This window comes from Balaenoptera ricei, chromosome 4 (genome assembly GCF_028023285.1).
Source record: "Balaenoptera ricei isolate mBalRic1 chromosome 4, mBalRic1.hap2, whole genome shotgun sequence".
Lineage (NCBI taxonomy): Eukaryota > Metazoa > Chordata > Mammalia > Artiodactyla > Balaenopteridae > Balaenoptera > Balaenoptera ricei.
Window position 1 is genome coordinate 149,445,849 of NC_082642.1, and position 14,766 is coordinate 149,460,614.

General features: G+C 39.9%; 1 pseudogene; it reads right to left on the reverse strand.

Moving 5' to 3' along the window:
• Positions 1-12,738: 12,738 nt before the first annotated feature.
• Positions 12,739-13,427, reverse strand: LOC132364454 (microtubule-associated protein RP/EB family member 1-like; annotated as a pseudogene).
• Positions 13,428-14,766: the final 1,339 nt, after the last annotated feature.

The following is a 14,766-nucleotide window of genomic DNA, read 5'->3' on the forward strand; positions in this document are numbered from 1 at the left end:
TTTTTCCTTTCATCTGTATTCAACCATTAGATTTTAGACAAGTAAGAGTTAAATTTTTCCTTTAGTGGTTTTAGTCACAAATATTGGAACCAAAGGTAATTTGAACCTTGTTGCTTTCTTGGAAGATTTTTTAGGGTTTTACGTGCCTACAACTAAAGGTAATATGGGATCCTGGAACAGAAAAAGGACATTAGGTATCTAAGAAAATCTGAATAAAATAGAGATATCAGTTAAAATAATAATAATGTATCAATATTGGTTCATTAATTGTGACACATGTATAATTCAGTAATGTAAGATGTTAATAATAGGGGACACTGGGTGCAGGGTATATAGGAACTCTCTGTGCTATCTTCACAATTTTTCTGTAAGTCTATAACTATTCTAACATAAGAATTTTATTTGAAAAGAAGCCCTCCTGACCTCATCGATGACTCATTGAAGGTTATTTTTGTGACAAGAGCAGAACTCTAGTGGATAATATGGGCAACACAATTTGGGCTAAACTGAATACCCATGAAATGGTGACTAGGCATGACTCCAAAGGAATCCTGTAAAGCTCCTGGACACAGAGAAGATCCTGGCTTCCTAATGACCTTGGAGCCCAGGCAGTTCAGAAATGCAAATGAGAAGTGATCATTCTATGGGAAATGGATCAAAACTGGAATGGAAAGGCATCAGGGAATATTGTTAGAACAAGTCCTGATGGATGTGTGTGTGTGTGTGTGTGTGTGTGTGTGTGTGTCTGTGTATTGTCTTCTTGTATGTATGTGTGTGTGTGTGTGTGTGTGTGTGTGTGTGTGTGTGTGATGCCTCCTTCATGCTGCTTATGTTGCCCCCTGTGTCAGGAGTGTTTTCTATTTCTCATCTGCTAAGAAACCACCCTCATCTCTTAAACTGTCTTCACATCTTTCACGAATCTTTAGTAGGCTAGATTCATGGATGACAGTTCTTGCCTACCTCAGACCTCTTATAGGTCCACATCAGTTAACCATAAAAGAAATTAAAAACCAAGCTTTTGCAAGCAAATCTATAAGTATACAGAGAGCCCAGTGCCTGTTTTATGTTAGATTTTTCAAGCCCCTCTAAACCGGCTGTTCTTAGGGTCATTCCACTGGAATGATTGTTATCAGATTCCCAGTGACTCCCACCCCCCAAAATGCGCCAAAATCAATGGTTAATGTCTCATCTCATTTTGCTTGACTTCTCACCAGCATTCAGCATGGTTGCCAGCTCCCTCCTTCCTGAGCAAAGACCTTTCTGTTCTTCCTTGACACCACATGCTCCTGTTTTTCTTGCTACCTCAACGCCGACTCATTCTTAGTATCTGGCTGACATCTTCTCGTCTTCCCTGAGTGCTGCATGCCCCTGGCTTGGCGCCTGGCTCTCTTCTCTCTGTATGTCCACTCCCTTGGCGATTGCATGCTGACCCCTGGATTTCAGTATTATCTATATGCTGATGACTAACCAGCTTCCAAACCCTTCCCTGAGCTTCATGCTCGTGTATCCAGCATCTCACTTGAATAGCTCTACCTGAATAGCTAACAGACACCTCAGACTTAACTTGTCAAATATACAACTCTTGACTCCCAAGAGAGTTCAGACTACTAGATAGAGAACAGATGTTATTGTATTCACATTTTACTACACACACCTTTATTGCCCCTCAGCCCTGTGTTCCCAGGGCTAAACTAGCTAACTATAGAAAACGGTCATCGATAAGAGGCAATGTACTTTCAAATAAGAAATGTGGGAGTTCCATGTGTGTTGAAAAATGACTGAAATTAGGAACTACACATATTTTTCAATGATTAATAATATTTAATAAGTGCTTCTTTTGTACCAGGTACTGTTTGAAGTATTTTACGTGTTTTATTTCATTTAATCCTTACAATAATCGTAAAGGTAGATATTATGGCCCCATTTTCTTATCAGAAAATGAAGACACAGAGAGGTTAAATAGCTTGGTCAAAGTCACAGAGCCAGAAGGAAACAACTGAGACTTGAACCCAGACAGCCAAACATACTCTAAGGAGTCATGGTGGAAATTACTGTTTCATTTCCCACCCCAGGGTCAAGTTCCTACTCACATGACGTTCCATGCCTCGGATTCTATTACTAGACTCCGTGGCCTCTAACCTCAAGTGTGTATAGAAACCTCACGCTAGATGAACAGGAAACAAAAGGAACGAAGTGAGTTCTATTATGCACAAGCATCAGAACACTTTTTTTTTTTTAAAAAAAGAAATGGCTTATAAATTAGATTTTAAAATAAGGACAACATTGGTTGAATGCTGCTGCTGTTAACATAGTCATGGAATGTGGGACAAAGACTCTCAGAGAGCAAGCCAGTGGGAAGTCTTAACTAAAATATGTAACTACTGCACCTTTCTACTCAACACAGGTTCTTGTGAGAGTTTATTAACCAATGGTTGCAAACCCTTCAAGCATTTCCTGTGAATGGCTTGCTATACGTTTAGCTAATTAGATCATTGGTGCTCCAACCCCCATCTCGGCAGGTCTGGCCCCCTTAATCACACACCCATGGAACTGTGTGGTTTGTCTCTTCTCTCCATTGACACAGAGACACGAGCCACTGGACCCTGAATTTTTTTTTTTTTCTTTTTTTTTGGCTGCGTTGCACGGCTTATGGGATCTTAGTTCCCTGACCAGGGATCGAACCCGGGCCCCTGGCAGTGAGCGTGCCAAGTCCTAACCACTGGACTGCCAGGGAATTCCATAGACCCTGAATTTTAAAAGTGGATCATATACTAGGTTCAAGTGATAAAAATATGGATGCGAAAAAGAAAATTGGGAGTGCTATGTCAACTGTTGAAAAGTATTCATTTCCATAGACACTGTATTGAATCTGTTATTTTCAGAAAATGCCCAATTTCTCTCAAAAACATGATGAGAAATCCTTTTTTCCTTTCAAACATTATTTTTAAATAATGCATTACATTGAATTGTTTGGTATAAAAATAAAAGTAAAAAACTTGCGAAATATCACCCTTTTCATTAAAAAACATTTCAAGCAAGCGAGGTCTGATATTTTTGGTAGTTTTTAAGGACAGGTTTTTATAAATATTATGCACAATTCTTTTGAAACATTTCCTTTCCTCAATATACACCAACACAGTTATTGCTAAAAAACTGCCCCAAAACATATTTATTAAACAATGAATATATGCAGAACTGTGTAAGGATTACTGGTTTTGATTAAAACATCCCCATTACTGTTTTACTACAGTATTTATCGTGTTTGTTTCACTTTTGAAAACAAGAACCAGTTTTTTAAAAAGTTAACCAATCCAAATGTTGATGCTCATCTAAATTTGGTTTCTTCTTGTCTTCCTATGTTTTCTAATGACTAGTGTGTAAAGAAACAGTAAATATAATACCATTAGATAAAATCAGAGCGAAGAAACAATAAAAGCCAATGTTTTGAGAGTTCCTAGTTTTACTGGTGATCACGGTAAGGAAAAGAGATATGACACAAATCTCTTTCATTTAATTGTTATTTAGCATTAAAGACCAACAGGAAAATATAGCCGGATTCTTTTGTTTTTCTTTTTTTTATTTTATTTTAGCCAGATTTAAAAATAGAAACAGGAAGCTCAGATTCCACGGCGATATTTGTTATATAATATTAACCTAAGTGAGTTTATCTATTTAGGGACTGAGAAGACCATTTCATTCTTTGCTTAATGTACTGAAAACATTTCCTTTTAAAGGCAGAATCTCAGTAAAGAGCAATTCATACGCCTGGAAGCTTCAAGGAGTGTTTCACGGTGAAAGTGACTTATAAGTATGCGTTATATTCAGGAAATGCAAACACGACAAGAAGAAGGTGGCGCCGATGGTGTTTCTTCAAACCATCACAGAACTTTCCTGCCATGCAGCAGAAATTGTGAAGCTATTAAAAACTGTTAAGCTAGACATGCTTTTCAAAAAAAAGAACAGAGAAATTACTTACATCTCAAGCTCCACTGCAAGGCTGGCTCCGCCACTCCCAGACCTCTGCCTGATCCTTCACTCTGGCTTGACAGCTGGTCTAATCTGCAAGGCAGGACGGACGGAATGCCTGTTCTTGCACTTGCTGTTCTTTTCCGTTTTCAGAGGGCCAGTGGCCCTGGTCATTTCCATGGCAACCAGAAGGAAGCTGCCCACCTACCGATTTCATGAACCACGCAGTGGGAGACAACCCACCTTGGTGACTGCTGGCTACTCTTTTGGGGGTTCCAAAGTGGAAAGTTTCCAGAAGAAATGAAGGAGACTGCTGCTCTGTGCTGACCTGAAGGGCTAACAGTAATGCAAGAAATTCTACTTTAGCAGGAAATTGAATGAATTAAGTGTAGAGCGTGGAGACTCCTTGATGCTTTCACTATCATGATTTGTTCCACTCATTTTGGCCCAATGAATTGTTACTTATGGCAAATGCCTGAACTAGTATAAAAATTGACCTATTGTGGTTGTTCCAGAGAGAAAGTGAACTCATTTCAACTCCAAAGATGTAGTCCTAGAGTTTATTACACTATGTGGAGTAAGTCAGACAGAGAAAGACAAAGATCATATGATATCACTTATCTGTGGAATCTAAAATATGATACAATTTTAGTATATGTGCTGCCAAAGCCAGCACTAAAATATGATACAAATGAACTTATTTGCAAAACAGAAACTGACTCACACACACAGAAAATAAACTTATGGTTACCAGGGACTTCCCTGGCGGTCCAGTGATTAAGACTCCACGCTTCCAATGCAGGGGGCGTGGGTTCGATCCTTGGTTGGGAAACTAAGATCCCGCAACCCCCCCCCGCCCCAACAAATAGCATCATACAACTATGGTTACCAAAGGGGAAAGGGGAGGAGGAGGGATAAATTAGGAGTTTGTGATTATCAGATACAAACTACTATATGTAAAACAGATGCAGAACAAGGTCCTACTGTATAACACAGGGAGCTGTACCCAATATCTTGTAATAACATATAATTGAAAAGAATATGAAAAAGAACATATGTGTGTGTGTGTGTGTGTGTGTGTGTGTGTGTGTATAATTGAATCACTTTGCTCTACACCAGAAACTAATACAACATTGTAAATCAACTATACTTCAACAACAACAAAAAACAAAGATGTTGTCCTGTCCTCTCTTTTTTAGTTCCTTTTATAAAAATGTTAAAATCAAATAAATATGTAAAAAACATTCTGTTACATTAATTGATGAGGGCTCACTATGGAAGAAATCAGGTGGATGATGGTGATGGAGAAAAGTTTTTCTACTTAAAAACATTAGAAAACTAGAGCAATTGATTTATAATTACCCGGATACAGATTATCCAATACATTAAAGAAGAGAGCACCTCCCTAGGGAAATTTATTCATTTCTTTATTTTTCATCTAGTGAACCCTTTCTACACTCCGCATTGTGCCAGAAGCTTTAAAGGACAATAGAGATAAATGTCATCATTCTTGTCTTCAAGGAAGTTATAATGTGAAAAGGGTGATTATATATGTTGAATGTGGGAAGTGTATGAAGGGAGGTACAAAGAAAATATGTAGGAGATTCAGAAAATGCAGGACTACATTTTGGCAGGGAGACTGGAGAAGTCTCTGTGGAAAGGTGCTTGATCTGGGCCTGAAAGGATGGCTGGATATGAGTAGTCGGATATGGGAGAAAAAGGGCAATAATGCCTCATGGGATGATTCTTTGGCCAATGGAGGATGTGAGTTGATGGATGCTTCCTCCTTTCTCACCTCATACAGTCCTGACACATACATCATCAAGCTTCTCAGGTGGTCCATGGGATCAAGCAACACAGGCAATTAAGAAAATTGCTGGAGCAAAGGTTTCGAGATTGGAGGGCACCTACGAGTGTTCTTTGAAAGCCAGTGATTCATATTTAGAAGCAAGGGAATTAAGAATAGAGAGAGTCCATTATTGTTGGTGTTTAGTCTCAGCAAAGCAAACATATTAATTTTACCACATGAGGATAGTGGAACATGGACTTTAGTTCAAATCTCGATTCTGCTACCGTCTAGAACATTATTACCTTTTAATTTTTTATTTATTGCAGTTAGTTGATTTACAATATTGCATTAGTTTCAGGGGTATAACATAGTGATCCAGTTATTATTTTTTGCAGATTATATTCCACTGTAGGTTATGAAAGGATATTGAACATTATTATTTAAACTTTATAAGCCTCAGTTCCCTCATCTATAAAGTGGGGATAACAATATGTCATTGAGAGGTTGAGGTGAGGATTAAATGAGATGATATGTGTGGCCGGGATGCCTAGGATGGAAGAAAGGAAGGATAACTGTCCATACACCAGCGTTCCCAACTTTCCAGAACAATTGTGGCTAATACAATGGCTTGGTGTACTCAAACTCTGTGCCAATGCTTTTCTCTCTCGCTCGCCTCTGCTACAGAGATTGGAAAACCAAAATAGTCAATTTGCAGAGTCCTCAACTGCCATGGCAGCTGGGGCTCCACACATGATTTAAGTTTTATTGATCCTTTATCCTTGAGTCGGAACTGAGTCACAAGGAGAGAGGACCATGAGCGTTTGTTTGGGAACTGAGTTCAGTGGGGGGCAAGAGAAGGGTTATGAGCACCTCTGTTGCTGGCCTGGGTCTCGGCAGAACTGGCCTAGCCTGGGAGCTAGTGCTGTGGGGGGTGTTTTCTGATTGACTTGCTTCCAGGTTGTGGCAGGTGCCTTGGAGCCGATGACTGTGGCGCTGGCTTCCTGTAGGAGAAGATGGCCTCTTAATTCAGCAACTGCCTGATTATGGAAGAGGCAGCAGCTCCCTTGATGACCCAATTCTATGGTGGCATTCTGAGTTCAACTAAAATCTTTTCAGCCCTCCCCAATGATTTAAGAACTCTCTGTATATCTTAAGGAACTCCTTGTGTTTAAACCAGCTAAAGTGGACTCTGTTGTCTCTAATCGACGTGATCCCTGAATGAAACACTAGTTCTGGCCAATACAAGGTAAGTTTGCTGGTACTGCCTCTTCCGCTGCTTCTTCCTGCTTGAACACAGACACAGATTGGGGGAGTAATTCCTATCACTGAGGGCAGGGCAGGAACGTGAAGGAGCCTGGTACCCTGAGGACATTGCTGAATCCCTACAGCAGCTCTGTACCACCCAGTCTTCAAGATAGAGTTAATATTATCTGCTCACAGTTATTTTAATGACTAACTGGGATAAACTACATAGAGTATTTAGCCTAAACTGTGCACAGAGGAGGCATTCAATCATGGTAGCTATTATAATCATTACTCTTTGTCACCATCTCTCTTTATGACATGGATGCTTTCCAGGACCTCTTGCCGAGTCAGGGGCTGGAATGAAGGCACAGAGGGTGTAGGGGTGGGTTCCTCCCTGGAAACTTGAAGTAAAAAAAAAAAAAAAAAAAAGACAGCTGCTGATGAAATATGGCTGGATCTCTGTGTGTGGCATGTTAAACATTTACCACAGGTTATATATCTCTCCATCTTTCTGAAACACTCATTTCCATTTGCTCTTTGTGTTAATGGGGTCACATGGTTTAAGTTGATTTAGCAAAGATAAGTGTTTGGAAGACTAAAGAAACCATTCCACTGCCTGTTCTGTTCAGCTGCAGAGTCAAGGGGGTGGTGGAAAAGTGTTTGTTCCCTGTGGGCTTGAATCCTACTTTTGTCCTTGACTAATTTTGTTTCTTTCATTTTTTATCATCACAAGAGCAATGCAGGCTCCTGCTAGCACATTCAAATGATTCCCAGTGCATTAAGTAAGAGTGAAAATCTACACCTACCTCTCCAACACGTCCTGGAGAAATAGTGCTCGTGTAAGTCTTCATTGAGGCAAATCTTGCTTTGTCTTTAAACTTCAGCAGCTGCTTTGATTGTTCATTAACATGCTGGCTCCTTAAACTCTTTTATGATGAGGTCATACCCCATCGCTTCCAACAGGCTTTCTTCTATGTTTTATCATCTAGGTCTCTACTACCACTGGTTTAGCCACCTCCAAATCATCACCAGTATCATCTAATACTGTTTATTCTGTCCTGGACAACTTCGGGAACCATGTCAGTTTCCTTCTTTCCTTCTCAACTCCTTCTTGGCGATGTCAACAACCATATTACTCGATTCACTGCAGGATAAAGTGACACTCATGTCTTCACCTGGTAGCACTGAGTGTGCTGTAGACTTTGTCATCAGTGTACGGCTCTGTTCCACCTTCAAGATGCCACGTCTTCCTTTTTTATTCTTTCTCCCATGCTCCTGCTCTGCTCCTATTGTCACAGAAACCTCTATACATTGGGGCCTTGGTGTTACTTTGTCTGTTGTACCTACTCTTGATTCTCTGATCAGCTGCTTCCATGCTGCCCTCCCCACCACTCTGATGACCTTCCCCCCCAACCATTGCTAGACGCCCCATACCACTCCACCTGACCCACAGAGTCTGCTTTCTCAGTTCCTACTCTTAGGGTGAAGGCACTCATGGAGAAAATGCAAAGAATTAGAAGTTCATAATGCTTGGCATCAGATGGACCCCTACCACTATCCCATCATCCTTTCAGTCTGCTTTTCCCAGTGGTTTTGACAACTCTTCCCTACTTATATCAAATACTCATTCCCAACACAGCATCCTCATTCCTGTAAGAGCGCCCAGCATCTTTTTGCCCTGAGAGGAGCCAGGACCTGGTCTGAGTTTTCTTATCATCCTGCTCACACCAACACACGTCTTCTTAAACCACAAACATCTTGGATCAGGCACCTCTCATGTACCACTTCAGATCCTTTCAGCCACACTTATCTTTTGTTCCAGCCACCCAACCAACTGCACATGGAGGCATTCTGCCAGCACCTCCTGCCTCCCATCCTAGGACTTATCTGTTTTCACTGTGGCTTGGGACCCTGCAGGCACCCCTCGGCATCCTCATAAGTACAACCCAGAAGTGCTGGAGAGCTAATGCTTCCTGGAGTGTTCTTTGACTAGAGAGGGATGCGAGCTGCTGGATAAATGCTTCCTCCCTTCTCATCCCAGACTGGCAGTCCTGAGACGATGTCATATGGCTTCTCAAGAGGTCCATGGGATCAAGCAACTTAGTAACATATCTTGTGTAGCTTCTCACTGCTTCACTCTCTTATACTCCTTCTTGAGATCACATGCAGATACAATAAAGGACATGCAGATACAATTTTTCTGATGTCTGCTCTCTGGGGAAATAGTCTGAGACACATCCTTTATTCTTCTTTCCAAATTCTTCCTTCTCTGAGCTAAAAAACAGCCCTTCCCATTTCCTGAGAGAGCGTTCTTCTACAGTGATGGCCTCACCTCTTCCAGTAAGTAGAATCTTAATAATTTTAAGAAATGTGTCTTGAGAGCTTCAAAAATCGCACTGTTTTGAGTATCTCTCATGTATGATTACCTCCAGAAAATGGAGAGAATATCCAAAACATCATGGTGATGTCTTCAGGCCCTTCGGTGGCTTTGTAAAGTACAGTTGATCCTTAAACAGCATGGTTTGAACTGCGTGGGTCCACTTACATGCGGATTCTTTTTCATCAGTAAATACTATAGCACTACACGATCCATGGTTGGTTGAATCTATGGGCGGAACTGTGGAGGAGGAACTGTGGATGCAGGATATGGAGGAGCTGTGGATGCCAAGGGTCCACTTAAATTATATTAGGATTTTCTACTTCGAGGAGGGTCGGTGCCCCTAAACCCCACATTGTTCAAGCGTCACCTGGACTAAAGTAATTTGTCATAGTACATCACCGTAATAGCAACATTATCCATGAGCTTGTCTGGATCTATGAAGAAGTAGAGTTCCTACCACTTCATGACAGTTACAGCATATTCAGAGATTAGTAGAGAATAACAAAGCCATGATATGATACAGATGTTGGGCAGCTGGCTAGGCTTGCTCTCCAAAAAAGTGACTCACTCCTGCACAGCACTTTCACAGCAGACATGATTCCAGTGTGTGCTTTGGCAACATTTAAAAATTACTACTTGCCTTGGATCATGGGGTCATTGACAAACAGTAAGAACCATGAGTATCAAAGTTACAAATGCCAGGGTCTATTGTACTTTCTATCTCTAAATCTGTATTGTCTGGACTTTGAACTTCGGATGTGCACAACCTCTTCAACAGGAAAAAATAAACCTTCACTTGACTTTACAGTGTCACTCAACTATGACTCTATTGTCAAATAGATCTACTGGACCTTCACTCGCCAGGTTGTCCTATGACTTTATTTTTGAATCTAGTGACTCTTTCTAAGCTTTACTAGAAAATAAAGCTTACTATTTTACTTTCTAAGCCTCTCTGTTGTATTTGACTATTAGCCAGCCTTTCCTTGGTCCTCCATTATCATCCATGGGTCTGTGATTTTTCTCTAGTGTTTACTTCATTGTTCGAATCATCTCTTTCTCTTCTTTTGTCTCTTCTTTCTCCTTCCTTTGAGCACTACCCAAAGCCCATCCTTGACTCTGATCTTCTTTTACGTTTCTTCTTCATAAATTCCAGTTCCTTGTTTCAATTATACTAAGGCCATTTGGAGAACAAGTAGTCAGCACAGACTATTAGAAATAGGAAGGCTGTCATCTTGATACTTGGTAATCCATCCTCATTTGAATGCCTCTGGAAATGAAGGGTTTACCTTCTCCCTTCTCACACAGCAGCTTTTTTTTTTTTTCATTTTTGGAGAGCTCTACTATGTAAAATGGTTTAGTATGTTTGGCCGAATCTATCTCCTCATAATTTTGAGACATTGACTGTTTTTCTGTCCTCCAAAGTAACACTGAAAAAATTTCCCTCTTCTTTTTGATAGTCCTTAGCAATACTCTGTCGGCTTATATTAAGCTTCTCTTAGTCACTCAGACCCCGAATCTCAGAAACATTTTTGATTCTTCCTTTTCCTTTAGTTCATAGAGGAAACAAGTCACTAAGTACTCAAGACTTGTTCTGAAGTTTCTCCTGCAGAAATTGCATGTTTCAAGGTAGAAGACTTAAATATTGTAAAAATAATAACACCTCAAATTAACTTATAGAGCTAATGCAATAGTGATAAAATCCCATTGGATTTTTTTTTCAAAGGAGTAAATACAAATTTTCTGAAGTTCGAACGACATAATAAACAAAGAATATTCCAAAAATGTAGGGTGATAAGGAGCGATTAGTAACATGCATTATTAAAACAAAGTTAACAGTCTTTAAAATAATGTGGTATTGACTTGGACTGATCAATGGAACAGCATAAACAACTCAGAATTATCATTTATTAAATATAAAAATGTGATATATAAACGAAGAGAATACATATCAAAGAGGAGATTAAAGATTACTCAGCAATGATTCTGGAATCACTGGTGAGGAATTTGGAGGAAAATCCAAACTTCAAATTTACTGAATGAAGTCCATATGCGATTAGTGAATTTAAAATATAGAATCATAGAAAAATAAGGAGAAAATTAATTGGATAGTGTGATTAAATCTCTGGAACACTGAGAAACTTTTTAGATACGAAGTAATTGATGGTGCAGCCACTTTGGAAAACAGTCTGAAAGTTCCTTGAAAGATTAAATGCAGAGTTACCATATGACCCAACAATTTCACTGTTTGGTATGTACCAAAGAAAAATGAAAATACACATTCACACAAAAACTTGTACACAAAGGTTCATAGCAGCATTATTCATAATACCCCCAAAGTGAAGACAACCCACGTTGTCTTCATCCATCAACTGACAAATGGATAAATAAAATGTGGTGTATTTATACCATGGAGTATTAACTGGCAATAAAAGGAATGAAGTACTGACACATGCTGCAATATGGATAAACCTTAAAAACATTACCTAAGTGAAAGAAGCCAGTCTGAAAATATTACATATGGTATAATTCCATTTATATAAAATACCCAGAGTAGGCAAATCTATAGAGACATAAAGTAGATTGGTGGTTGCCTGGGGCTGGGGGCTTGGGCTTAAATAGGGATGAATGCTAATGCGTGTGGGTTTCTTTTTGGGGTGATGAAAAGTTTCTAAAATTGACTATGGTGATGGATGCACAGTTCTGTGAATATACTAAAACCATTGAATTTTGCACTTTAAACAAGGGTATTGTATAGCATATGAATTATATTTCAATAAAGCTGTTAAAAAAGTAATTGAAAAAGTAAGAAAATATCAACCTATTATAATACATTCCAAAAATATTAACCTTATCCTAAATATTTTCTCAAATGAGATAGGAATATATGGTGTTCAAAAGGCAGAGAGATTAAATGAGGTAAGAGCTGAAAATTTTTCATTGGATTTCTTTTTTCCCTCTTATTAACTGTGGTAAAAGTCATTAAAATGTTCTGTAACCAGATTTCACGGTAGCTTATTTCAATTCAGTCTTTGGTTTTCTCTATGAAGACTCCACCTCATAACACATCCTCCCCAGAAATCATCCTTTACCAGGAGCACAAAGGAGAGCTCCCAAGATCAACCTCTTCATTTCTGAGGTGAACCTACTAGATGTTAATACTGTGCTGTAAGGAAAAATGATCCCAACTCAAACTAATTGGAAAAGAAATAACACTGCTGCAAAGGGCACTTTAAGAAGTGCTTTTTGCTTATGGAAAGAAACCAGCAAGTCCTCTAAGTATAATAAAGGAGAGTGTTTTACAGTTAAGCACGATTTGGAGTGAAGCATTCAGATGTTGCTGCTTTGCTGGTCCAGGCTGTTAATGCTCTGCTGGTCCTTCCCATGGGGCCCCTTCCTTAGGAATCACAAAGCTTCATCTGTGGCACAAAGACGCCACACTCCCAATACAGGGCAATCTTCTTCCTCATTCTCCTGGCAATCAGTTCAAAGTTCCTTAACTTTCCAAAGTAGAAATCCTTTGCTTCTCCTATTTGTCAGCTGTTTCAATACATTGATCTGCAGCATTAATCTCACTGCTTCATAATACCCATTGCCTAAGCCAAGATCTTTTCTCCCAGCCAGAACCTGTATTAGTATTTGAGTCTAACTGGCCTCCAAGGAGCTGCACTGCTGGTTTGTTCAAACTCTAACAACAAGGGAAGATGCTCCTGATATATCTTGACCTTGTCTAGCAGCTACAGTAGGGTCATAGTCTTTTCCATCGTACTCGCATAAAAGTTTTCTTGAACCACTGAGCAAATTAAAAAAGACTCGAAACTTTCCTTTCAATGATTTGTCCACAAGAATTATTTTGTCAACATCCATTCTCTTAAAACCTGCTTGTAGTATTTTAAAATTCTGGATATATTCATGATTTGGCTTAGTTTGGAATTTCCCTTTCTTCAAGGCAGTATAACCAGGGAACAGCATATCCATTAATTGACAGTCAGCAACCCCTATGCATAGCTGTTCCATCTTTTTTGGGACCGATTGCAGAGAATCATTCATTAAAACCAGTATCACCTCTTTTTACTGGAAGCGGACTTAAAATTGGAATATGATAATGGAAGGACACCCTTTATACTGTGAACACAGAGATATTTTAGAGATGCCACAGAAGTGGATGGCTGGTCATTTAGAAGGTGATCATGGTTCAGGATCTAGTCTAATTTTGAGGCAACAGAAATTCCATTTTTTTCAGTGAACTTGGAAGTGATCATGATCTGAGGAAATGGCTCAAGCTACCTGAAGTCTTAGGAGACTGAAGTATAAACCTGGTGGGCATTTGACTGCCTGGGGCAGGGTACAGCTAATGAAGGGCAGGGGAAGGAAGGGGAAGGGAATGGACACCTATTCGCTTTTTTATTAACTTTGTACAGAGAGCCCAGCTAGAAAAATCTACATCCATGAGGTAGGGGACTCTTAGGAGACCTGGGAAACGAATTGCCCAGGTATTTAAATAACCAGTGTAATGGTATCTGTAGGTTCATGTATCCCAGATGCAGGAACTTGCTGGGCCTAGTTCCTGAATCCCCACCAAGCCTGTGCCTTCAGCTACTCTGGGGATCTGCTGGCTGCCTGTTGAAGGGCAGGTGGCTGGAATCCACCGACAGCTAGACGGAGAGAGTGCTGGCCCAGAGGACCAGAGACTGGGGCTCCATCGCCCAAGAGAGAGCGCCTGTAGCACTCAAAGTGGAGGGCTGCTCCAGTTTAGTGGGGCCATCCTTCACTTACATCCTACATTTTCAGTTAGTATTGTGCCTCACTTATTAAATACCCACTTCCTGATCTTTGCTAATCTATCTGGACCATGAGCATCTCTTCACTTTCTGCTTCCAACGTTTGTAGCTGTCTGTAACCTCTATACATCCCCACAGCCTATGGATTTCTGACCAGGTACGCCACCTATTGGTGACACTGGATTCTCACAGAATCAGCCCTTAAACCCTGCTGTCCCAAAGGTTTACTAGCAACACTTAACCTTAACAAACTCTCTGTTAGAGGAGGTGCTCGCACTCGCTGGATCTCATTTCTTCTAGAACTTTCAAACTATTGACAAAAATTTAATGTCTGTTAGAGATGCTATCCATGCAGCAATAAGAGATTAATTTTGATATAATAGACACTGATATGATGAAACCAGAAACAAAAAATCAGCTTCTTGTTTTGATGGGAGGGGGGCCCAGCTAGTCAAGAGGATGGGAAGAAAGGCCTATTGCACTAGTTATTCAACCTTGTACTAATTCTGATTGATTTCTCCTAATACGTAGCTCTCAAATGGTGATTTGGGTGCCTATTATAAACCCTTAAAGTTTATTGGGGAGGAATTAGCAAACACTGGATATTT